This window comes from Salvelinus fontinalis, chromosome 12, assembly GCF_029448725.1.
Source record: "Salvelinus fontinalis isolate EN_2023a chromosome 12, ASM2944872v1, whole genome shotgun sequence".
In the NCBI taxonomy this organism is placed as follows: domain Eukaryota; kingdom Metazoa; phylum Chordata; class Actinopteri; order Salmoniformes; family Salmonidae; genus Salvelinus; species Salvelinus fontinalis.
This window is the reverse complement of record NC_074676.1, coordinates 29,544,857-29,572,082: the sequence shown is the minus strand read 5'-3', so window position 1 is coordinate 29,572,082 and position 27,226 is coordinate 29,544,857. Positions and strand designations below refer to the sequence as shown.

At 42.1% G+C, this 27,226-nt stretch overlaps 1 protein-coding gene and 1 pseudogene across 1 annotated transcript in view; one reads left to right on the top strand and one right to left on the bottom strand.

Annotated features, from left to right (window-relative positions):
- The window catches only part of LOC129866538 (splicing factor 3B subunit 3-like), a 29,459-nt pseudogene extending 17,145 nt beyond the window's left edge, over positions 1-12,314 (bottom strand).
- Positions 12,315-18,464: 6,150 nt separating this feature from the next.
- Positions 18,465-27,226, top strand: part of LOC129867124 (CMP-N-acetylneuraminate-beta-galactosamide-alpha-2,3-sialyltransferase 2-like) — a 47,149-nt gene continuing 38,387 nt past the window's right edge. Inside the window, exon 1 of the mRNA XM_055940319.1 lies at positions 18,465-18,900. The gene's annotated coding sequence lies outside the window, so the exon portion shown is untranslated. The remainder of the gene's footprint in view (positions 18,901-27,226) is intronic.

Below are 27,226 nucleotides of genomic sequence, written 5' to 3'. Positions count from 1 at the left end.
TGCAGATGTAAGGGAAGAAATCCGTACTGCCCTGCCCATTTCACTGTTGCTCCAAGCAGAGGAAACTGCAGTTCTGAAATGCATCAAAAAGCGTGAAGACTTTTGCCTGAAGCCCATACACGCCATAGCGTACATGTTGGACCCCAAGTATGCTGGCAAGAGCATCCTGTCTGGTGCAGAGATCAACAAGGCCTATGGTGTCATCACTACCGTGTCTCGCCACCTTGGCCTGTATGAGGGCAAGGTTCTTGGCAGTCTGGCGAAGTACACTTTGGAACTGCGAGGGCTTTGGGATGGAGATGCAATATGGCAGTCGTGCCAACATATCTCATCAGCCACCTGATGGAAGGGACTTTGTGGATCTGAGGCTCTTTCCCCTGTTGCCTCTATCATCCTCCAAATCCCACCAACATCAGCCGCCTCAGAGCGCAACTGGTCCTTGTTTGGGAACACACACCGAAGCACGCAACAGGCTGACCAATACAAGGGTTGAAGAATTGGTGGCTATCCGGACAAATTTGAGGATTTTTTAGTCTGACCACGAGCCATACTCAACTAGGTTGGAAAGTGACAGTGAAGATGAGGCCTCAGTCTGATGTTCAAGAGGTGGACATTGAGGAGGTCCAGAAGACATGGAAGTCTGAGAGGAAGACAACCAAAGCTTTAGTCTAGAAACTATCATTTTACAGATGCATGTTGAAAACCTTTTTGGGAGATGCGATGGATCATTGGGGAACATTCAATATTCCCTTTTGTTGAGTCAATTAATTTAATTGCAGTTCAATTCGTAACAACTGGAATATTGGAAGGATTTAAATCATGGCAATTATGTCTACTTATGATAAGGTATAAGGTTTATGTTTGTCTCCATATGATATGGTAAATATGGGCGGCAGGTAGCCTAGTGGTTAGAGCGTTGGACTAGTAACCGAAAGGTTGCAAGATCGAATCCCCGAGCTGACAAGGTGAAAATCTGTAGTTCTGCCCCTGAACAAGGCAGTTAACCTACTGTTCCTAGTCCGTCATTAAAAATAAGAATTTGTTCTTAACTGACTTGCCTAGTTAAATAAAAGGTTAAAAAAATCTCCAATGCAAAAAACATTACATTTAAATACTATTAATATGCATATATTCCCGTTAATTCCCTACGGAAAGTTTTCACCTCTGAATATTCCCCAAAACGTGCAACCCTAAATAGATGACATTCATATTCTGAAACTCACTTAGCAATACAAGGTCATAACATGTACAGAAAATATATAAATGGTGGAGGTGTTGCTGTTTATATTCAGAACCACATTCCTGTAAAGATTAGAGAGGATCTCATGTTAAACACTGTTGAAGTAATATGGCTACAGGTTCATCTGCCTCAACTAAAGCCCAGTCTGGTGGGAAGCTACTATAGACCACCAAGTGCTAACAGTCAGTATCTGGATAAGATTTGTGAAATGATTGATAATTTATGTGATAAACAGAGAGGTATATTTTCTGGGTGATTTAAATATTGACTGGCTTATATCAAGCTGCCCACACAAGAAAAAGCTTCAAACTGTAACCAGTGCCTGCAACCTGGTTATCAGTCAACCTACCAGGGAAGTTACAAACAGCACAGGAATGAAATCCACATCTATTAATCACATCTTTACTAATGCTGCAGAAAGTTGCTTGAAAGCAGTATCCAGATCCATCGGATGTAGTGATCACAATATAGTAGCCATATCTAGGAAAACACAAGTGCCAAAGGCAGGGCCTAATATAGTGTATAAGAGGTCTTACAACAGGTTTTGTAGTGATTCCTATGTTATTGATGTAAAGAATATCTGTTGGTCCGTGGTGTGTAGAGGACAAAACAGATACTGTACTTGACACAATTATGAAATTGCTTATTCCAGTTGATAATAAGCATGCACCCATTAAGAAAAGGACAAAATGTAAATCCCTGTGGATTGATGAGAAATTGAAAAATGGTATGGTTGAGAGGGATGAGGCAAAAAGGAACGGCAAATAAGTCTGGCTGCACAACCAATTGGCAAACTTATTGCAAATTGAGAAATCATGTGGTTAAACTGAATAAAAAGATTTAACTACACTATGAAACAAAGATAAATTAAATAAAGAATGATAGTAAAAAGCTTTGGAGCACCTTAAATTACATTTTAGGAAAAAAGGCAAACTCCATTCATTGAATCAGATGGCTCATTCATCACAACATCTACTGATAATGTCCACTACTTTAATAATTTTTTAATTGGCAAGATTAGCAAATTTAGGCATGACATGCCAGCAATAGATACTGACACGACACATCCAAGTATATCTGACCAAATTATGAAAGACAAGAATTGTCATTTTTAATTCCGTAAAGTTAGTGTGGAAGAGGTGAAAAAAGTATTGTCTATCATCAATGACAAGCCACCGGGGTCTGACAACTTGGATGGAAAATTACTGAGGATAATAGCGGACGATATTGTCACTCCTATTTGCCATATTTTCAATTTAAGCCTACTAGAATGTGTGTGCCCCCAGGCTTGGAGGGAAGCAAAAGTCATTCCGCTACCAAAGAATAGTAATGCCCCCTTTACTGGCTCAAATAGGCGACCAATCAGCCTGTTACCAACCCTTAGTAAACTTTTGGAAACAATTGTTTGACCAGATGCAATGCTATTTTACAGTAAACAAATTAACAAGACTTTCATCACGCTTATAGTGAAGGACATTCAACAAGATCAGCACTTACACAAATGACTGATGATTGGCTGAGAGAAATAGAATCTAAAAACATTGCAGGGGCTGTCTTGTTAGACTTCAGTGCAGCTTTTGACATTATCGACCATAGTCTGCTGCTGGAAAAACATACGTGTTATGGCTTTACACCCCCTGCTATATTGTGGATAAAAAGTTACCTGTGTAACAGAGCACAGAGGGTGTAATTAAATGGAAGCCTCTTCAACATAATCCAGGTAGAATTAGGAATTCCCCAGGGGAGCGGTCTACTTTAAAAATAATCTTTACTAACGACATGCGTAAAGCCAGTGTGTCTATGTAAGGGAAAGGGGAGGATACCTAATCAGTTGTACAGCTGAACGTATTCAACTGAAATGTGTCTTCTGCATTTAACCCAACCCCTCTGAATCAGAGAGGTGCGAGGGGCTGCCATAATCGACATCATGTCGTCGGCACCCGGGGAACAGTGGGTTAACTGTCTGGCTCAGGGGCAGAATGACAGATTTGTACCTTGTCAGCGCGGGGAGTCGATCCAGAAACCTTCCTGTTACTGGCCCAACCACTAGGTTACCTGTCGCCCCTATGAGGATGACTCAACACTATACATGTCAGCTTCTACAGCGACTCAAATGACTGCAACACTTAGTTTCAGAATGGGTGGCAAGGAATAAGTTACTCCTAAATATTTCAAAAACTAAAAGCATTATTTGGGACAAATCATTCACTAAATCCTAAACCTCAACTAAATTATGTGGAAATAGAGCAAGTTGAGGTGACTAAACTGCTTGGAGTAACCCTAGATTGTAAACTGTCATGGTCAAATCATATTGATACAACAGTAGCTAAGATGGGGAGAAGTTGGTCTATAACAAAGCACAGCTCTACCCTCTTAACAGCACTATCAAAAAGACAGGTCCTACAGGCCCTAGTTGTCGCACGTGGACTACTGTTCAGTCGTGAGGTCAGGTGCCACAGAGGGACTTAGGATAATTGCAATTGGCTCAAAACAGGGCAGCACGGCTAGCCCTTGGACGTACACATTAATAACATGCATGTCAATCTCTCATGGCTCAAAGTGGAGGAGAGATTGACTTAAATCACTACTTGTATTTGTGAGAGATATTGACATGTTGAATGCACACCCCACAAGACATGCCACCAGAGGTCTCTTAAAAGTCCCCAAGTCCAGAACAGACTATGGAAGAAGCACAGTACTACATAGAGCCATGAATACACAGAACTATATTCCACATCAAGTAACTCATGCAAGCAGTAAAATTACATTTAAAAAAACGATGAAAATACACCTTATGGAACAGCAGGGACTGTGAAGCAACACAAACATAGGCACAGACACATGTATATATATACGGTAACATACAGACATAGATTCTGTGTTGTAGATATGTGGTGGTAGAGTAGGAGCCTGAGGGCATTCTGTTGTGAATGTATTGTAATGTTTTTAAAATTGTACAAGTGTCTTAATTTGACTGGACCCCAGGAAGACTAGCTGCTGCCAACAGAGATCCATCATAAATACACACACCTGGCAGGACATGATGGGGGAGAAGTTCTCCTGCTCGTCCACCAGCACTAGGTTCTTGAGGGGGCGTGGCTGGAAGAAGAAGGTATCTCCCTCCTCCAGGGGCATGGCAGAGGAGAATTCTGGCTCTTCATCGTCATCTCCAAGATGGGCTATCTGGTAAAGGTAACTAGCAGAGAGAGAAGGGAGGAGACCATGAACACACCGATTCACACAGAAGAGCAAGATGATAAAGATTGATGTCTCAGTAATGTGTGGTATTGAGGTGGATTCTAGCGAAATGAATGACTTACTGGTTGCCGAACTCTGAAGAGACAAATAAGAAGCCAGTCTTCAGCACACACACGGCTGTGGCTACAGGGATGGTGTCAAAGTACTTCATCCTTATCTCTGTAACCTGGGGAATACAAACGTTTATTTGAATGAGAAGGAATCTCATCAGGTGAACACTGACCTGTGTGTGTTTGTGCTGAGATCAGGTGTTTATGCTATCTCCATGTCAGAGAAGAGACATGAACTCATCACTTCAACAGCACTCTTTGCTGCTCTCCCCCAGTTTCCATCTCAGACTGCACCCTGCTGCCCTCACCATCTCCTCATCCGTCTCCAGGGGGACCTTGAAGATGTCCCCCTGCTACGTTTGGGCCAGGAAGAAGAACATGGACTTGGTCTTGTGGGTGGCTGAGCAGACGACGATCATGCCTCTCTCAGGATCATCCAGGTCATTCTGTGTTTAGGGCAAAATAAAGAATGAGGGCACTGTGTGGATAGTACCAATAACTTAAAACTGATCCATACAAACATTCACAAATTCAGCACGACTGGTCTGGTTAGCCAAGTCCTTTGTTGGTACATTTTTTACTAAACTTTACAGAAACTCACCCTTCTGCGTGGGATGGGACAGCGAATGTCAGGCTGATCGCCAAAGTTTTTGTAGATGATGTAGTTCTCTGAACAGATGAGAACTCCACTGGTACCATCAGAGCCTCCAGGAACTGGACAAAAGAGGGGGTCATGATGACACAATGTTTACACTAGGGATGCAAATTTCAGTAAATTATGCTGCCGACTAACTGACCCGCATTAACCGGTCAACAAACAGTATTTTACTGTTTGGGAAAAAAATGTCCGAGACCTGTATATAATGATGAGATGCTTATGTCTCCACCATAACAATAAGAGTTATTCATTCCAAGGTGGGGAGGCAGGCGACAAGTTTAGGCCCAAAATAAAGACCACAGAAACACATTGGGATTATTTGGGACCAATTTTGGTCGAGAGCGAAACCTCTCGCTTCGCCTCACCCTCTCTGATACCAAGCATACACAACGTTTTTCATTAAGAGTTTAACAGAAACATGCAACAATAGCAAACCTAGTCTTCCAGTCAAAAGACTACAACCTATTACTAAACATGCAACTGCTATAATGAAGCAGCTACTAAAACATAATTTTCAAACATTACCAAAACACAATTAATGGGAAAACAGTTCTAAACAGCACATCTAACCTAAATCTCAGTTAGAAATTTAGAAAGAGGGGAATTTAATAGTAACTAGGATTCGGAAAGTATTCAGACCCCTTGACTTCCCCACATTAGAATACGGCTGTAACGTAACAAAAAATAGATTAAATTGTCCCCCCCCCCCTCGATCTACATACCATACCCCTTAATGACAAAGCAAAAACAGGTTTTAAAAAAAGTATATATGGAAATATCACATTTACATAAGTATTCAGACCCTTTACTCAGTACTTTGCTGAATCACCTTTGGCAGTGATTACAGCCTGGAGTCTTCTTGGGTATGACGCTACAAACTTGGCACACCTATATTTGGGGAGTTCCTCCCATTCTACTCTGCAGATCCTCTCAAGCTGTCAGTTTGGATGGGGAGTGTCGATGTACAGCTATTTTCAAGTCTCTCCGGAGATATTCGATCAGGTTAAAATGTGGGCTCAGGCTGGGCTACTCAAGGACATTCAGAGATTGTCCCGAAGCCACTCCTGCATTGTCTTGGCTGTGTGCTTAGGGTTGTTGTCCTGTTGGAAGGTGAACAGTCGCCCCATTCTGACGTCCTGAGCAGGTTTTCATCAAGGACCTCTTTCCTTTGATCCTGACTAGTCTCCCAGTCCCTGCCACTATAAAACATCCCCACAGCATGCTGCCACCACCATGCTTCACCTTTGGGATGGTGCCAGGTTTCCTCCAGACATGACACTTCAGGCCAACGAGTTCAAGCAGGGTTTCATCAGACCAGGGAATCTTGTTTCTCATGGTCAGAGACCTTTAGGTGCTCCAAGCTGGCTGTCATGTGCCTTTTACTGATTAGAGACTTCCGTCTGGCCATTCTACCGTAAAGGCCTGATTGGTAGATGCTGCAGAAATGGTTGTCCTTCTGGAACTCAGGGTGCACCTGAGTTCAATTTCGAGTCTCATAGCAAAGGGTCTGAATACTTATGTAAATACAGTATGTTTTTATTTTTAATAAATGTGCAAAAAACAAAAACGGTTTGCTTTGTCATTACGGGGTATTGTGAGTAGATTGATGAGGGAAAATGTTTTTATTAATCAATTTTAGAACAAGGCTGTAACGTAACAAAATGTGGAAAAAGTCAAGGGCTCTGAATACTTTCCGAATGCACCGTATGTGTACAACTTCATGAGCTGGATTGCTCGTCTTCGCATTTTGTTTATTTTCATTTGCGCCCATTAGCATATTTAGCTAGCCGCCTCCATGGATATTTGCTATTACTTGTGCTAATGTGTTAGCATTCTGGTAATGTGTTAGCATTCTGATAATCGTCTATTTTGTGTTTTTATGACGATATGAAAATCTGGAAACTGCCCAACCCTAGTTTCTAATGACTAGGACTGTGCCTTTGGCTTCTGGACAACAAAATTAAGTTTATATGAAACCAAATAGAACAGGAGACAAATGCTGGTTAATGGCATGAGGAAGTCTTGATAAAATAATTGCCTCAACATTTATGGCAAAATTTTCGCAAGGCTACTTTGAAGCAAGACATGCCTCATTATTTGACATTAAGTAAAAGGTTTAGCTTTCGAACAATTACTGCCTCAAGCTCACATTTTAATTGTGGCCATCAAAGTTCAACATGCGATTGCATTTAGAATTGTTATTTGTTGCTCAATGACTGGGCTTACAGAAGCACGTTTCACTCCAGTACATGCTTTTTGATGAGCTCTCACGCTATTCAGCTCCTCAAACTAGGCTCTAAATGCAATAAATAAGATGCATGACGACTAACAAAAATACACGCGCCAATTTAATTCCACACAATTATGCAAATGAACCTAGAGACCGATAAACATAACCAGTCAAATGTATTTTTCAGCAGGTAACCGATTAACATACCTGGTTTACACTGTAGTTTTACAAAAACAATCCAGGCTTAGAAGGCACTAACAGAACAGCTACAACAGTGAGGTTGTTTGTGTTGAAATCAGAAGCGTTCTTCAGTGGATAGTCAGGGAAGAGACATGATAATCACATGTCAACCCAAATTTTCTGCACAGATTCTCTCTCTCTCTCTCTCTATAGTGGCACTGTGGCCATTTCCCAGCCAGTGGGTGTGCAGTCATCCAAACAATATGAGGACTAATCTTCACCCCAGCAGGAAGAAGTGAAGAGCAATGCGCAAGGGCAGACCTCATCAGTAGAACACAAGAGGGAAGGCTGCAAACAACTCATAACCTGGCTCTGACCACCCTCTACTGGAAATAATAAGTAGCTACCTGTGATTAGGAAGTTGCCATGCTCCTCCAGGGCTTCGCTGTACTTGCACACCACGTGGTTCAGACCCAGGTCCAGCTCATTGAAGGTCAGTGTCTGCTGGGTGTTGGATGCAGCCTCTCCAGTGGGGTCATTGTCAGCTTCCTGGACAGAGGGAGAAGTAATAGGTCACATACTGTGGGTCAGTGGAAACAAAGAGTACGGGATGAGGATTTGGGGCGGCAAATTTGGGGCGGCAGGGTAGCCTAGTGGTTAGAGCGTTGGACTAGTAACCGAAAGGTTGCAAGTTCAAATCCCCAAGCTGACAAGGTACAAATCTGTCGTTCTGCCCCTGAACAGGCAGTTAACCCACTGTTCCTAGGCCGTCATTGAAAATAAGAATTTGTTCTTAACTGACTTGCCTAGTTAAATAAAGGTAAAAAGAAAAGAAAAAAAAAAAAAAATTACAGGACAGCTGTAGTAGCAGAGCAGCTGTGTTGGGATCAGAGGTGTTTAAGCTCTCTCCAGTGGTTTGTCAGAGAAGAGACATGAAGACTCATCATTTCAACAACACTTGGGTGGGTAGAGAGCGAATAAAGTAGCAGCACATCTGAGCCTGTGTAAAGAAGTCCAGATATGTGGAACGTAACAAGAGTGCATGAGCCAATTCACATATCATAGGGGTCAGTGCTGGGCTCTCACCTCATAGTCCATCTCTAGACAGGCGAACATTGGGTTCTCAAAGCCCACGTCCACTCCTACCACGTGGTACACCAGCGTGTTGGCCTTGTGAGCCTCCAGGGGAGAGGAGATGGTGAGACGTGCTGCTGCATCTCTCTTCAGGATGTACACCAGCTTCTGCTTCTCAATGGCACCTGGAAACACAGAGGTTATCAGTAAACTACAACACCTGGAAACACAGAGGTAATCAGTAAACTACAACACCTGGAAACACAGAGGTAATCAGTAAACTACAGCACCTGGAAACACAGAGGTTATCAGTAAACTACAACACCTGGAAACAGAGGTTATCAGTAAACTACAACACCTGGAAACACAGAGGTTATCAGTAAACTACAACACCTGGAAACACAGAGGTAATCAGTAAACTACAACACCTGGAAACAGAGGTAATCAGTAAACTACAACACCTGGAAACACAGAGGTAATCAGTAAACTACAACACCTGGAAACAGAGGTAATCAGTAAACTACAACACCTGGAAACACAGAGGTAATCACTAAACTACAACACCTGGAAACACAGAGGTAATCAGTAAACTACAACACCTGGAAACAGAGGTAATCAGTAAACTACAACACCTGGAAACACAGAGGTAATCAGTAAACTACAACACCTCGAAACAAATAGGTAAATCAACTCGGGAGATGAAAAACGTTCATTGCAATAGGGGATTATCCCATCAAGTCACAGATGTCAACAACAAAAAATGACCGTTACCAACTCTTTCCAAAACAATCTCTCTCTCAGTTCTCTGAACTTATTTACCTATCATGACTGCCCTGCCCTTGGGGTCGACGGCAAGGAACTGTCCAGGGACAATGCCACTGTTGCCAAAGGTCTCCTGGTGAATCTTCTCAAACATGTTCTTGGAGGGGTGGTACTCCAGGATGCGGCCTGAGTCACTGCCCACCACAAAGTAGTCTAGGGATGAAAAGCACAAATGTCTCAAAAGAGATTTCAAAATCATAGCTTTTCAACCACATACATCGAAAATATGAATCTACATTACACACAGCAACTACTCTTTTGGCGCCAAGATTGAGTCATATCTATATACCAAAATGCAATCTCAGGTGTACAGGCAGACACACATACATAACACACACCTTTAGTTCCTCCAGTCAGCCTGAAGGTCATAAGGGAGCGGATAATGCCAAACACCTCCATGGTGAGCAGGGTATGAACCTTCCCTGTGTTGGCATCTGGACGCAGGACCTCAATGATCTTCCTCCTGGAAACAACTATCTTCTGCATCTTGGTTCCTGCAAGTCAATAAATATTCCCAAAAATGATCATAGGTGACATCAATCTTATACAGTATATACTCGGGATGAAAGTAGATTTCTTCCTGGTACGGGACCTCTTCAGTACACACGCTTGCACTTTTCTATGTTTCATTCTAAACATAGTATTACATATAGAATCCATATTAATTTAATAGGATCTCTGTGGGCCTAATAGTAAAGATTAGTCATTTAATTAAAACATATACTACCTTTAAAATGTGGCATTACCAAAACCAGTTATGTTTTCATCTGATTGTCAATCATTTCAAAAGGCACCTGTAAGCCTGGCTACCTACCCACTTTTGTACACTAAAATAATTCCAGCATCCATACAGTGCACTGTGCACCTACCATTTTAGAAATGCAAAGACATCTCTTATAAAAGACCAAAAAGTTTCATGAATGACATTCAGTGATGGCCATTCATCAAGCATACACTTGCAACCTGAATTGATGCATCAACTGCACATTCAAGTCCATTCGCTCATTTTCCATGCGACTGACATGCAGTAATGATAGTGTGAAAGCTTCCAGTTCTTGGCATATTTGTTTTAATTATTGTGATAGGCTCATGTTCAACCGGTATGGTGTAGCTACACTATTTATTTTGCCGTTACTCTGTTTCGGCTTATTTTCAACTCATATATACACTCAGGGATGAGCGAGCACAAGAGGGGATGTTACACTACATGCCCAAAAGTATGTGGACACCTGCTCATTAATATGAAGTTGGTCCCCCCTTTGTTGCTATAACAGCCTCCACTCTTCTGGGAAGGCTTTCCACTAGATGTTGGAACATTGCTGCAGGGACTTGCTTCCATTCAGCCACAAGAGCATTAGTGAGGTCGGGCACCGATGTTGGGCGATTAGGCCTGGCTTGCAGTCGTTCATTCATCCCAAAGGAGTTTGATGGGGTTGAGGTCAGGGCTCTGTGCAGGCCAGTCAAGTTCTTCCACACTGATCTCGATAAACCATTTCTGTATGGACCTTGCTTTGTGCACTGTGGCATTGTTATGCTGAAATAGGAAAGGGACTTCCCCAAACTGGGCATGGTGATCTTGGGCTTGTATTGCAGCTGCTCTGCCATGGAAATCCATTTCAAGAATCTCCCGAAGAAGTTATTGTGCTGACGTTGCTTCCAGAGGCAGTTTGGAACTCGGTAGTGAGTGTTGCAACCGAGGACAGCGATTTTTAAGTGCTACAGCACTCGACAGTCCCATTCTGTGAGTTTGTGTGGCCTATCACTGCTCATAGACATTTCCACTTCACAATAACAGCACTGACTTGTTGGAAAGGTGGCATCCTATGACAATGCCACATTGAAAGTCACTGAGCTCTTCAGTAAAACCATGCTACGGACAATATTTGTCTATGGAGATTGCATGGCTGTGTGCTCGATTTTATACACCCGTCAGCAACGGGTGCGGCTGAAGTAGCCGAAAGGGTGTACACATACTTCTGTATATAGTGTGTATGTACCTGAGAAGTTGCCATGGATGGCGTGGGTGACGCCAGTGGCACGCTGCAGGGTCAAGTTATACAGAAACATAGTGGCTGTTTCTCAACCTTCAGGTACAGGTCAAATAGGCCACAGCTGTGGGAGAAAAGATAAGTCAATTGTTGCACACAAAAAAGTTTATCATTGTTGGAAGTGTTTAAACATAACTAGTAACGTAGCTTTTATATGAAAGGGTATCTATTGGCTAGAGAACTCAGCTATTATAATGCAACAAAGTAATGATCGTCGTTGATACTGCACATAAATTTGCAAGAAAAATCATTTCGTCATCTGTTGACGATAGTTAGCTAGTCAACATTGATTACAAACAAAACCGTAACTATTTAGCTAAGTTAGACTACTGTAGCTAGCTAAGGTTAGCAAGCCAACTTTGTTAAGTGGATTGTACACAAACCCACTGGTCGCTGCTGCAACTAGCCAGGTCCGACTTTACCACCGAAAACACAAGAATAACAGGAGCCTACCATTACAAAAATACTTCACGAAATAGACAAAGCAACTTTGCAATACTTGGCTTGCATACTAGCCTAAAAAAACTGCTGTGCTAGGCTTTCATTCTGCCAGTCGTCTACCCAAAACCGGTCATCTTCAAGATTGAGAAACACGTAACCATTTTTCTATTGATATATATTTTTTTCAATATTGTATTGTGGGGGATACTGTATGCAAATGATTTACGGTGTAGCATCTGGGATGACGCTAATATCAACTTTCATTCACACCGTTAATGTATTGACACTTTTACGGGTAAACGCTTGCTGTCGATCGTGGGTCCTTCATGATCTGTGACGTCATTAAATAAATTCGGTCCACAACGTGCCTGAAACCTAGCGACACAATTATAAGGACGTAACATGGAGCTCAAAGATGTTACGCCATATAAGTTTTATTTGATGTATCTATCGAAAATGGAAAATCTGCTATCAATTGTTTAAATTATCAAAAGAATTATGAAAAGCCGGCCAACAACACATTTAACAGTTGACAAACTATTCCACTAGGTGGCGGCAATGCATATGCTTTGCTTAGAAACTGAGGTGGCTCAGTGGGATGAAATATGCAGGCAAATACAGGAACTATGATGCAGGTAGTCAGTTCAGACTCGAAAAAAGATGTCCCCCTCATAAAACTCCACAATGTGTTAGAATAAATCACTGTAGCTCACAAAAACGAAATGTAAAGATTCTGAAATAGAATATGTGTAGCAGCATATACATTTTTTTGGGAAAAGTTAAATGTACATAATGAAGAGCCGCCTATAGCAGGGTTTCCCAAACTCGGTCCTATTGTCCATTGCTCATGTTTCTTGGCCCAAGCAAGTCTCTAATTATTGGTGTCTTATAGTAGTGGTTTCTTTGCAGCAATTCGACCATGAAGGACTGATTCACACGGTCTCCTCTGAACAGTTGATGTTGAGATGTGTCTGTTACTTGAACTCTGTGAAGCATTTGTTTGGGCTGCAATTTCTAAGGCTGGTAACTCTAATGAACTCCAAAATCAAATCTAGAATCGGCTTTCTATTTCGCAACAAAGCCTCCTTCACTCACGCTGCCAAACTTACCCTAGTAAAACTGACTGTCCTACCGATCCTCGACTTCGGGGATGTCATCTACAAAATAGCTTCCAATACTCTACTCAGGAAACTAGATGCATAGTGCCATCCGTTTTGTTACTAAAACACCTTATACCACCCACCACTGCGACCTGTATGCTCTAGTCGGCTGGCCCTCGCTACATATTCGTCGCCAGACCCACTGGCTCCAGGTCATCTATAAGTCCATGCTAGGTAAAGCTCCGCCTTATCTCAGTTCACTGGTCACGATAACAACACCCACCCGTAGCATGCGCTCCAGCAGGTATATCTCACTGATCATCCACAAAGCCAACACCTCATTTGGCCGCCATTCCTTCCAGTTCTCTGCTGCCTGTGACTGGAACGAATTGCAAAAATCGCTGAAGTTGGAGACTTTTATTTCCCTCACCAACTTTAAACATCTGCTATCTGAGCAGCTAACCGGTCGCTGCAGCTGTACATAGTCCATCTGTAAATAGCCCACCCAATTTACCTACCTCATCCCCATACTGTTTTTATTTATTTACTTTTCTGCTCTTTTGCACACCAGTATCTCTACTTGCACATGATCATCTGATGATTTATCACTCCAGTGTTAATCTGCTAAATTGTAATTATTCGCTCCTATGGCCTATTTATTGCCTACCTCCTCATGCCTTTTGCACACAATGTATATAGACTCTTTTTCCCCCCTACTGTGTTATTGACTTGTTTATTGTTTACTCCATGTGTAACTCGGTGTTGTTGTCTGTTCACACTGCTATGCTTTATCTTGGCCAGGTCGCAGTTGTAAATGAGAACTTGTTCTCAACTAGCCTACCTGGTTAAAAAAAGGTGAAGTATATACACTGCTCAAAAAAATAAAGGGAACACTAAAATAACATGTCCTAGATCTGAATGAATTAAATATTCTTATTAAATACTTTTTTCTTTACATAGTTGAATGTGCTGACAACAAAATCACACAAAAATTATCAATGGAAATCAAATTTATCAACCCATGGAGGTCTGGATTTGGAGTCACACTCAAAATTAAAGTGGAAAACCACACTACAGGCTGATCCAACTTTGATGTAATGTCCTTAAAACAAGTCAAAATGAGGCTCAGTAGTGTGTGTGGCCTCCACGTGCCTGTATGACCTCCCTACAACGCCTGGGCATGCTCCTGATGAGGTGGCGGATGGTCTCCTTAGGGATCTCCTCCCAGACCTGGACTAAAGCATCCGACAACTCCTGAACGGTCTGTGGTGCAACGTGGCGTTGGTGGATGGAGCGAGACATGATGTCCCAGATGTGCTCAATTGGATTCAGGTCTGGGGAACGGGCGGGCCAGTCTATAGCATCAATGCCTTCCTCTTGCAGGAACTGCTGACACACTCCAGCCACATGAGGTCTAGCATTGTCTTGCATTAGGAGGAACCAGGGGGTCTGAGGATCTCATCTCGGTACCTAATGGCAGTCAGGCTACCTCTGGCGAGCACATGGAGGGCTGTGCGGCCCCACAAAGAAATGCCACCCCACACCATGACTGACCCACTGCCAAACCGGTCATGCTGGAGGATGTTGCAGGCAGCAGAACGTTCTCCACGGCGTCTCCAGACTCTGTCACGTCTGTCACGTGCTCAGTGTGAACCTGCTTTCATCTGTGAAGAGCACAGGGCGCCAGTGGCGAATTTGCCAATCTTGGTGTTCTCTGGCAAATGCCAAACGTCCTGCACGGTGTTGGGCTGTAAGCACAACCCCCACCTGTGGACGTCGGGCCCTCATACCACCCTCACGGAGTCTGTTTCTGACCGTTTGAGCAGACACATGCACATTTGTGGCCTGCTGGAGGTCATTTTGCAGGGCTCTGGCAGTGCTCCTCCTGCTACTCCTTGCACAAAGGCGGAGGTAGCGGTCCTGCTGCTGGATTGTTGCCCTCCTATGGCCTCCTCCACGTCTCCTGATGTACTGGCCTGTCTCCTGGTAGCGCCTCCATGCTCTGGACACTACGCTGACAGACACAGCAAACCTTCTTGCCACAGCTCGCATTGATGTGCCATCCTGGATGAGCTGCACTACCTGAGCCACTTGTGTGGGTTGTAGACTCCGTCTCATGCTACCACTAGAGTGAAAGCACCGCCAGCATTCAAAAGTGACCAAAACATCAGCCAGGAAGCATAGGAACTGAGAAGTGGTCTGTGGTCACCACCTGCAGAACCACTCATTTATTGGGAGTGTCTTGCTAATTGCCTATAATTTCCACCTGTTGTCTATTCCATTTGCACAACAGCATGTGACATTTATTGTCAATCAGTGTTGCTTCCTAAGTGGACAGTTTGATTTCACAGAAGTGTGATTGACTTGGAGTTACATTGTGTTGTTTAAGTGTTCCCTTTATCTTTTTGAGCAGTGTATATATATTTTTAAAACTCTGGGTCTTCCTTTCCTGTGGCGGTCCTCATGAGAGCCAGTTTCATAATAGCACTTGATGGTTTTTGGGACTGCACTTGAAGAAACTTTTAAAGTTCTTGAAATGTTCCATATTGACTGACCTTCATGTCTTAAAGTAATGATGGACTGTCATTTATCTTCGCTTATTTGAGCTATTCTTGCCATAATATGGACTTGGTCTTTTACCAAACAGGGCTATCTTCTGTATACCACCTCTACCTTGTCACAACACAACTGATTGGCCCAAATGCATTAAGAGGGAAAGAAATTCCACAAATTAACTTTTAACAAGGCACACCTGTTAATTGAAATGCATTCCAGGTGACTACCTCATGATGCTGGTTGATGCCAATAGTTTGCAAAACTGTCATCAAGGCAAAGGGTGGCAACTTTGAAGAATCTCAAATATAAAATATATTTTGATTTGTTTAAAACTATTTTGGTTACTACATGATTCCATATGTGTTATTTCATAGTTTTGATGTCTTCACTATTTATTCTACAATGTAGAAAATAGTAACAATAAAGAAAACCCCATGAATGAGTAGGTGTGTCCAAACTTTTGACTAGTAATGTATTTAATCATCATCATTAATATGTTATTTGCGCGTGCCTGTATTTTCAGGACAGCGACCGCGTCTTGATGAACATGATGAAACTACAGTTCCCTTGAAGCACACAACTTACCAAATTCACACATCTGTGGTGTTGAAAAGAACATGTATGCTGTGATGCCAATTTAGCAATTATGTTGTTAGATTTAGCAACTTTTCAGAGTACCCAGGCAACTTTTTTTCAAACAGCACCTAGCAACAAATTTAGCTACTTTTAAAAATGTATTTGGAGCTTTTAGCAACTTTTGAAAAGTGACTCAAACGCTAAAATGCACTCATTTTCCCTCTAAATGACACAAAAACGATTTTCTCTGTCACATACTCAGTCACAACACACATCCTGGCTGCAAAAGTGCATTGTGAGTGACGTCAGCAGCAGCAGCAGGCCAGCAGCAATTTCAGCAAATTAAAAAGCATTGTTGGATGACTGCAGCAGCAGTAGTATGCGTTCCACGAGACAAACCCAATGAATATAGTTGGTCACAAATGTTTGATCTTGAACAGAACTTACAACATCAATCAACATGTCTCAATCAAAATTGTACAGCCAGATGTACAGAAAAGAGTGGGAGTCTGTACCTGAATTTAAAGGGTGGCTGAAGCCAGTAATTGGGGATGTTTGTAGGGCATACTGTGTGTACTGCAAATCAGATATGCTTGCAAAAATGTATGACATCAAAAAACATTGTGCTACAGTAAAGCATATGAATAAATCAAAACCGTACAACCCCACAACGCAGTCTACATTAACACAGTTGGTTAAAAAAGTGGATAACTGCAAAAGCGCAGAAGCTACTATGGCAATGGCTACCGCAGAGCAAAGAGAAGTTAAGAAATAGAATGTCACTGCACACTCTCAACTCCATACTCCTGGTGCGGTATGGACTGAAGTGGCTGGTGATACCTGTTACCAGCAAAAACTACCAAGTGAAGTTCTGCATCAGTTTGGCACCATAGCAGCATACAGCTTTAAAACTTCTTGCGGATCAGTGGGACGCTAGCGTCCCATCTGGCCAACATCCGGTGAAATTGCAGAGCGCAAAATTCAAATTACTATAAATATTTAACTTTCATGAAATCACAAGTGCAATACATCAAAATAAAGCTTAACTTGTTGTTAATCCAGCTGCAGATTTCAAAAAGGCTTTACGGCGAAAGCAAACCATGCGATTATCTGAGGACAGCGCCCAGCACACAAATGCATAACAAATCATTTTCAACCAGGGAGTTGCGACACGAGTCAGAAATAGTGATATAATATATGCCTTACCTTTGAAGATCTTCTTCTGTTGGCACTCCAAACGGTCCCAGTTACATTACAAATTCTATCCAAATCTACCAATTATATGCATATCCTAGCTTCTGGGCCTGAGTAGCAGGCAGTTTACTTTGGGCACGCTTTTCATCCGGATGTCAAAATACTGCCCACTATCCCAAAGAAGTTAAGGCCACTCCATCCTCTACTGCTGGTTCCAGCTCCGTGACAATGCAGTTGGACAGTGAAGATGAAGAGGATTTCCTTGCCAATCTATGATTCATCATATTTACAGTACGTATGCAAGGAGTGGACTTTCTGGAACTGGCGTACACACACAACTGATGGTGGCAGTGTGTACTGCAGTGTGTGCGAAAACAGTGGCAATATCTGGAGGAAACCATTGAGCAGCTAGCCAGCCAAGCAGCACAACAACCTGGAGAGAGCTGGAGAGAGATGCCTAGCGCATACATCATTATTTGAGTAAAGTTGCTTGTTCAATAAGATAGCATATATACCTTGTTATTAGCCTGTACCTGTAATTGTTGATCAGTTAGGTAGCATGTTAACTAACTACCAATACACTGCTTAAAACTATAATGTTCAGAATGTGTAGGTTTACTAGTTAAAAATAAAATAAATCAAATGTAATTGTTCAATGATGTGTATTTGTTCAATAATTCAATGTGTTGTGTTTAAAAAATAAAAATGTTATCATGTAAAAATGTGTTGTGCTTATATTACTTTTACAAATAAAAATATATGATAATAAACAAACAAATCTAAACTAACAAATGTCAAATCATATTTTTTACCGAGATGGCCAGTCAATTTGAGTAACGTTAGTGTGTATTCTACGTAATGACGCAGATTTACGTTATTGCGTAATGATATCATTACGCAATGACATCACAACGTAATTTAGCAACTTTTAGCAACAAATTGACCTGCCTCCAGCAACTTCCCCTGAAAATTAGTTGGCAACACTGCGTGTATGACCAGTAGGACTACAAATCCCAAAACCCCTTTAGCGCGTTTGAGGAGTGCGGGGTGGGCTCATTTTTCCGGGGCTACCACTATGTATATACCACAGCCATCGGGGTTTCTAGCCATGACCGGTTTGAGCTAAGCTACGCGGTCCTTCCTCGCTTTAAAAACTGCCCGACCTGTCGAATTTAAGTCCGTGAAACCGCTTCCAAATCTGTTTTATTTTGCCTAGGCTACATATCACAATACAACCTCACATCTGGATACGGCACAGGCTGAAACAGACATATCATCTCTTACTCTGATGCATTGTTGCGTAAAGTAGAAATGCAGTTATATTCCGACAACATGAGTGCACAGAAGCAAAAACATAGGCTAGATGCATAAAATAATTTAAATCAGAATATCGTTTTTTACGGGGGGGACGCAGCACACATAAAGGGATTGCTTTCGAGTTTTATACACTGGCGAAATCAGAAGATTTACAAGGTAAGACTCAAGAATATTGTTTAAATTACATTTTCATTAGACTATACACTAGGCTGTGTTGGGGATGAATAGCCTATATTTGTGAATGAATGACGAGATGTTGGGGATATAGGCTAGTCTATTTCTATTGAATGCATCTGTTGTAACCCCCTGCTCCTGTTTGTCCCCTTACCGTCACTGGTCCCCCATGCAGGAGGGGGATATCATATATTGTATATTGTTCTCAGCCCAGCTAGCATATAACGTTCCGGATTCTAAATGTAAAATCGGTGCGCAGTACTGTTGTCTACACTTGACACTTACAATCAACTTCTGCTGTCAGAATTCGAAGCTTACATTGAAAAGACGGGTTTAGACGCACCCAAGTCGCTTTGTCGTCTGATTGTGTTCAGATCTGAGGTAGTCAGGGATGCATTATGTGAGGATTTCTCCTCAGTCTGGACCGTAGGCGATTTTAGCATGTAAATCTTGGTGGGGCAACAAAAAAAAGTGGGAAGCATGCCAGCAAAGCCACTAAACAACACAACACTAAACGATACATTAATTACACTATAACGGTGACAAACGGTGCCCACAAACTGTTAGGTCCTACATAAAGCTGTCCCAACAGCAGTCCCAACAACATACCACTGCTACACCTGGCTATCGGTGGAGTCTTGTCTGGCAGCGAAGCAGTTCATTCTGCCTCATTTACTGTTTAAAAAAAAAACATAGCTGATATGGCTGACTTGCTTAAACAAATGTGGTTTCTACTGACAATTGAGATGTACAAACTATAGCATAAGGGAACGACAAGCGGATAAGAGGCAATCTGTAGTTTCGATTAAGACATTAATGAGCGAGCTAGGACAGACGTAGTCAATATAACTATTTGTTCAGCACATTTGAAATGTATAGTGACAGAATTCAGTGTACTCACTGTACAACAAGTCAGAACCATAGGAAAAATAAAGGGGGCATATAAGCAGACAATGAAAGCTCTGTAATCAAAAACCGGTTATAGGCTACATGAGCACCACCAAGTCAGAACAGTAGGTGAAAATAAGAGGTGAAAATAGACCAAATTATTAGGGTGAGGCACATGGGCTACTAACAGCTTACTACACAACATACACTTAGTATTACTTTCTTAGCTACAGTATACTTATCTCCCTGGCAGGATACATTTTATTCAGCAACATACTATACATTTTTGGACTCACCTTGTTGTGCTTTGCTCAATTGAACAGAAAGGTGGTGCGGCGATCCTTCGTGGGCAAATTTTGTCCTCAAACTTTGTCATCAAAGTCTGGCGTTCTCTGCATTTATGGTGCTTTCAAGACAACTGGGAACTCAAGAAAAAGGAAGAAAAAGGTTGAAACATGATGGCGTCAGTGATTTTCAGGTCGTAGCTATAGAAAGAGGCCCGAGTTCCGAATTTACAATTCTGAGTTGTTTTGAAAGTTCAAAATGTATTTTCCCAGTCATAGCTCGTTTTTCCTGAGTTCCCAGTTGTCTTGAACTCACTAAAGTCAGATTTTGCAGTTGCGAGATAACAGTTGTTTTGAGTGTGGCACAAATCATGCTTCATTGACAGCATGGCCAATGTTGAATGTTTATAATTTTAAACTAGGAAAATATACCCTTAATTTTAGACTTGGGACCACACTGCCACTCCACTGAATAGCAAGCTAATGGTTGCTTTGCAATGCTTGCAGTTAGCCACTGATTCCTTCCAAACCACTCATTGTTGAATTTCAATTTCCATCTTGTTGTGTAATGTTTATGTCTAATCGCCGATGAGCACCGAAATGTTTTATCTATCATTTCTCTTCATTATTTATGACAAGGATTAAAAAGGATTTGCCAGTAGATTGTCGACTTGATTCATGATGACTGCTAGCTAAGATTTTGAAAGTATGATGTTGACATGATGAGTCCAATCAAAGCTACTGTAGATATAATGTGATTTGATGTCATTTTATCTGTGGCCAATGACCTTAAGTTTTCTTGGATGGGCACTTCTAATGTAACTATGGTAGTACCCAAGGGGCATTAATTTTCTAGCTCTACCCATAGACTTGGCGATGACGTGGTGTTCCCATGAGTGACAGAACACTGAGCCAATCACGGCGCAACGCTCCGTATTTTCTGCTGGCTTGCATTTAAGAGCTGCCTTACTCAAGAAAACAAAAAAGAGACCATGTTTGTATGCGGCTTTATTAACTCAAGGATATATATATTTTTGTACATTGTTTGCAAACTGATATGTGACACATATTAATGCCAAAATAACATGCAAAAAATGATAATAATAGTTGCCCCACCTGTCCTGAATGACGGGTCGGCACTGGTCTGGACACAATCATACTACCGAAAGCACATACAGTGGTCGACGTCATCAGCAGGACCGCGGTTTCATGACATACCAGATAAGCGAAGAATTTGACTTTGAACATAGATTTTTGCGTGTGTTTTTTGTGTTCAATCATAACATTCGGTTTCGGAAGTGAACGCAGTGGTGCGTTTGGTTAGCGGATCTAGACAGCTGTACTGAGACTAAGGTAGGCATGGCAGGTAGCTCAGATGGGAGTAAGTCTGAGTAGGATGAAGGTAGTAGGATCAGTGGTGAGTCTACCTACACGATGGTGCTGGAAAAAGGAAAAGGTTCAGAAAAGGGGACAAGGGTGGATTACCACAGATGGAGACATAGACGAGGGTGGATTTACCACAGATCGGGACATAGACAAAGGTGGATTTACCACAGATGGGGACATAGACAAGGGTGGATTTACCACAGATGGGGACATAGATTCCCCCCTTCCATCTATGAGAGCAAACCGGCAGGGAGATGAGGTACAGGAGAACAACCACTAAAATGTTACATCCGATAATGTTGTCAAAGGCCATCAAATCAGATATAGAACATGTAAAAGATGCAAGGTGCGTAGGGAAAGGAAAGGGAATGATATTAGTGGTTAATATATTTCAGTGTCAAGATACTGAAAATGGAGGTAAGGTGAGATGCCATATCCCTGGCAGTAGGGCGAAAGTGAGAGGGGTGATTGCTGATTGCGGGAGTTCTGATGAAGGTGTCAATGGAGGAGTTTGAGGGAGATGACCGGGGGGAAAGTGGATGATGCGAGGCGAATGAGCAGTAAGAAAAGAGAGGGGGGAGTAGAAAGCCCTATGGCGCTAGCCTGACTGCTATTAGGTACCGAGATGAGATCCTCAGACCCCTTGTGAGACCATATGCTGACACATGCACATTTGTGGCCAGCTGGAGGTCATTTTGCAGGGCTCTGGCAGTGCATCTCCTGGCACAAAGGCGGAGGTAGCGGTCCTGCTGCTGGGTTGTTGCCCTCCTACGGCCTCCTCCACGTCTCCTGATGTACTGGCCTGCCTCCTGGTAGCGCCTCCATGCTCTGGACACTACGCTGACAGACACAGCAAACCTTTTTGCCACAGCTCGCATTGATGTGCCATCCTGGATGAACTGCACTACCTGAGCCACTTGTGTGGGTTGTAGACTCCGTCTCATGCTACCACTAGAGTGAGAGCACCGCCAGCATTCAAAAGTGACCAAAACATCAGCCAGGAAGCATAGGAACTGAGAAGTTGTCTGTGGTCACCACCTGCAGAATCACTCCTTTTTTGAGGGTGTCTTGCTAATTGCCTATAATTTCCACCTTTTGTCTATTCCATTTGCACAACAGCATGTGAAATGTATTGTCAATCAGTGTTGCTTCCTAATTGGACAGTTTGATTTCACAGAAGTGTGATTGACTTGGAGTTACATTGTGTTGTTTAAGTGTTCCCTTTATTTTTTTGAGCAGTGTAGTTAATTTCTATAACCCCTCCAAACCTCTCATGTTAGCACAGTTAGACGGGATTTATAGGATGTGTAGGGGTAGGAAGGTAATATGGTGTGGTGATATTAATGCCCATGAAATCTGGGGAAGTAAATATAAAGAACAATGGGAGTATAGTTGAAGGATTTATGGATAACAGGGGATTAATATGTGTTAATGATGGGAGGGGGACATAGTCATGCTTGGACTTGACATTGGTATCTGCAGTGGTGGCAGGGAGGTGTGAATGGGAAGAGAAACCACGGTAGGGAGTGATAATTGTAAAGTTCGATGTAAGGTCAATGTGGATGTTTGTATGCAGAGTAGAGGCAATAACATGAGATGTTGCTTTGAGAAAGCTAACTTGAAGATGTTCAAGTATCTGTGTGAGCGGGTGGGACAAAAGTTATCAATGTAGGGGTCTGTGGATGAGTGCGCTGAGGCAGTAAAGTCTATAATTACAGTGGGGAGAACAAGTATTTGATACACTGCCGATTTTGCAGGTTTTCCTACTTACAAAGCATGTAGAGGTCTGTAATTTTATATCATAGGTACACTTCAACTGTGAGAGACGGAATCTAAAACAAAAATCCAGAAAATCACATTGTATGATTTTTAAGTATTTTATTGCATGACATTAAGTATTTGATATCCTACCAACCAGTAAGAATTCTGGCTCTCACAGACCTGTTAGTTTTTCTTTAAGAAGCTCTCCTGTTCGCCACTCATTACCTGTATTAACTGCACCTGTTTGAACTCGTTACCTGTATAAAAGACACCTGTCCACACACTCAATCAAACAGACTCCAACCTCTCCACAATGGCCAAGACCAGAGAGGTGTGTAAGGACATCAGGGATAAAATTGTAGATCTGCACAAGGCTGGGATGGGCTACAGGACAATAGGCAAGTAGCTTGGTGAGAAGGCAACAACTGTTGGCGCAATTATTAGAAAATGGAAGAAGTTCAAGATGACGGTCAATCACCCTCGGTCTGGGGCTCCATGCAAGATCTCACCTCGTGGGGCATCAATGATTTACATTTACATTTAAGTCATTTAGCAGACGCTCTTATCCAGAGCGACTTACAAATTGGTGCATTCACCTTATGACATCCAGTGGAACAGCCACTTTACAATAGTGCATCTAAATCTTTTAAGGGGGGGGGGGGGGGGGGGGCAGAAGGATTGCTTTATCCTATAATGATATTAATGATCATGAGGAAGGTGAGGGATCAGCCCAGAACTACACGGCAGGACCTGGTCAATGACCTGAAGAGAGCTGGGACCACAGTCTCAAAGAAAACCATTAGTAACACACTACGCCGTCATGGATTAAAATCCTGCAGCGCACGCAAGGTCCCCCTGCTCAAGTCAGCGCATGTCCAGGCCCATCTGAAGTTTGCCAATGACCATCTGGATGATCCAGAGGAGGAATGGGAGTAGGTCATGTGGCCTTATGAGACAAAAATAGAGCTTTTTGGTCTAAACTCCACTCGCTGTGTTTGGAGGAAGAAGAAGGATGAGAACACCATCCCAACCGTGAAGCATGGAGGTGGAAACATCATTCTTTGGGGATGCTTTTCTGCAAAAGGGGACAGGACGACTGCACCGTATTGAGGGGAGGATGGATGGGGCCATGTATCGTGAGATCTTGGCCAACAACCTCCTTCCCTCAGTAAGAGCATTGAAGATGGGTCGTGGCTGGCTCTTCCAGCATGACAACGACCCGAAACAAACAGCCAGGGCAACTAAGGAGTGGCTCCGTAAGAAGCATCTCAAGGTCCTGGACTGACCTAGCCAGTCTCCAGACCTGAACCCAATAGAAAATCTTTGGAGGGAGCTGAAGTCCGTATTGCCCAGCGACAGCCCCGAAACCTGAAGGATCTGGAAAAGGTCTGTATGGAGGAGTGGGCCAAAATCCCTGCTGCAGTGTATGCAAACCTGGTTAAGAACTACAGGAAACGTATGATCTCTGTAATTGCAAACAAAGGTTCCTGTACCAAATATTAAGTTCTGCTTTTCTGATGTATCAAATGCTAATGGCCTTGCTGCTATTCCAGTTTCAACTGTTCTGCCTGCGGTTATGGAACCGCCACCTGTCCCAGACCTGTTGTTTTTCAACTCTTAATGATATGAAAAGCCAACTGAAAATGATTCATGATTATTATTTGACCATGCTTGTCACTTATGAACATTTTTGAACATCTTGGCATAGATCTGTTATAATCTCCACCCGGCACAGCCAGAAGAGGACTGGCCACCCCTCATAGCCTGGTTCCTCTCTAGGTTTCTTCCTAGGTTTTGGCCTTTCTAGGGAGTTTTTCCTAGCCACCATGCTTCTACACCTGCATTACTAGCTGTTTGGGGTTTTAGGCTGGGTTTCTGTACAGCACTTTGAGATATTAGCTGATGTACGAAGGGCTATATAAAATAAACTTGATTGATTGATTGACTAATGTCACGCAATAAAATGCAAATTAATTCCTTAAAAATCATACAATGTTTTAGATTCCGTCTCTCACAGTTGAAGTGTACCTATGATAAAAAATTACAGACCTCTACATGCATTGTAAGTAGGAAAACCTGCAAAATCGTCAGTGTATCAAATACTTGTTCTCCCCACTGTATATCAGATGCAGATGTGACCGTTCCAGTGTGTTCAGGAGAGGAAGACGGTGGGTGGTGCCATGGTGGACAGATGAGTTCTCAAAGGTGGTGCAGGAAAGGGATATACAGTAGCTCTACGGGTACTTAAGAATGGCTTATCAGTTAAGGAATCTCATGGAGTATCAAAGAAAGAGAGCGATGGCGAGAAGAATGATTTAAGAGCGCGAAAAGGGAGGCATGGAGGGAATCTGCACCGAAATTGGCGCAGTTTGGAAAATGTTTTTAAAAATAACTGGAAAGGGTAAAAATGCTGGAATTCCGGTGTTGGTAGTGTCTTGGAATATCACCACTAAAGACTCAAAGTCAAAGTACTGCTACACAAACAAGTCATATAAGCATGGTTTGTTCCTGTATGTGACTGATTTATACCACACAAGGCTTCTTACTTTGGAACTGAGATATTGTGTCACTCCTTCAAGTTCTAGTTCCCAGAGCAATGTTCTGGGCATACTGCCAAATTGCTTATGAGTGATAATGTGGTTTACTCCTTTGTGCAGTCAATCCGTCACTCGCATGAATCCAACCAAGACAGGTTATTATAAAAAAGCATTGTGCTAAACACAATTATATGCACACAAAGAAATGTCCATCACACTCCCTCCTTTTATCACTCTGTGATAACTATTGTACATTTTTAAGGTAAGCATTAGATTATGGCTTAAACTATCAAAGGAGGTTCTATTAAAATACTTCTAATAAAAGTCAGCGAAATCACCACAAAACCAGACACTTTATCCTTTCAAACCCTTAATTCTGGGTTGTACAATTAACTTCTCTAGGATAGGGGGCAGCATTTTCACTTTTGGATAAATAGCGTGCCCAATTTCAACTTCCTTCTACTCATCTCCAGAATATAGGATATGCATATTATTAGTATATTTGGATAGAAAACACTCTGAAGTTTCTAAAACTTGTTTGAATCATGTCTGTGAGTATCACAGAACTTATGTAGCAGGCAAAACCCCGAGGACTAACCATTCAGTTTTCTTTTTTTGTTGAGGTCACTGTCTGTTCAGTGAGTTTTCATTGGGATACTAGATTTCTAATCAACCTGTTTGCAGTTCCTACCGCTTCCACTGGATGTCATCAGTCTTTGGAAATAGGTTGAGGTTATTCCTTTGTGCAATGAAGACGAACGGCCATCTGGAATCAGTGTAACGTTATGTGTACTGTTTGAGAGTTGCGCAAGACTAGAAAAGTATCGTTAGTTTGTTGTCCTCCTGTATTGAAAACAGAAAGACCCGTCTTCAATTTGATCAATTATTAACGTTTAAAAATACTTTAAGTTGTATTACAAAAGTAGTTTGAAATGTTTTGGCAAAGTTTAGAGGTAATTTTTGAGATATTTTGTAGTGACGTTGCGCAAATTGGAAGCTGTTTTTTTTCTGGATCAAATGCGCCAAATAAATTGACATTTTGGACATATATGGACGGAATTAATCGAACAAAAGGACCATTTGTGATGTTTATGGGACATATTGGAGTGCCAACAAAAGAAGCTCGTCAAAGGTAAGGCATGATTTATATTTTATTTCTGCGTTTTGTGTTGCGCCTGCAGGGTTGAAATATGCTACACTCTCTTTGTTTACTGTTGTGCTATCATCAGATAATAGCATCTTATGCTTTCGCCGAAAAGCCTTTTTGAAATCTGACATGTTGGCTGGATTCACAACGAGTGTAGCTTTAATTTGGTATCTTACATGTGTGATTTAATGAAAGTTTGATTTTATATCTTTTTTTTTTAATTTGGTGCTCTACATTTTCCCTGGCTATTGGCCAAGTGGGACGCAAGCTTCCCGCCTAGTAATTGATCCTTATTCCATAGCCCT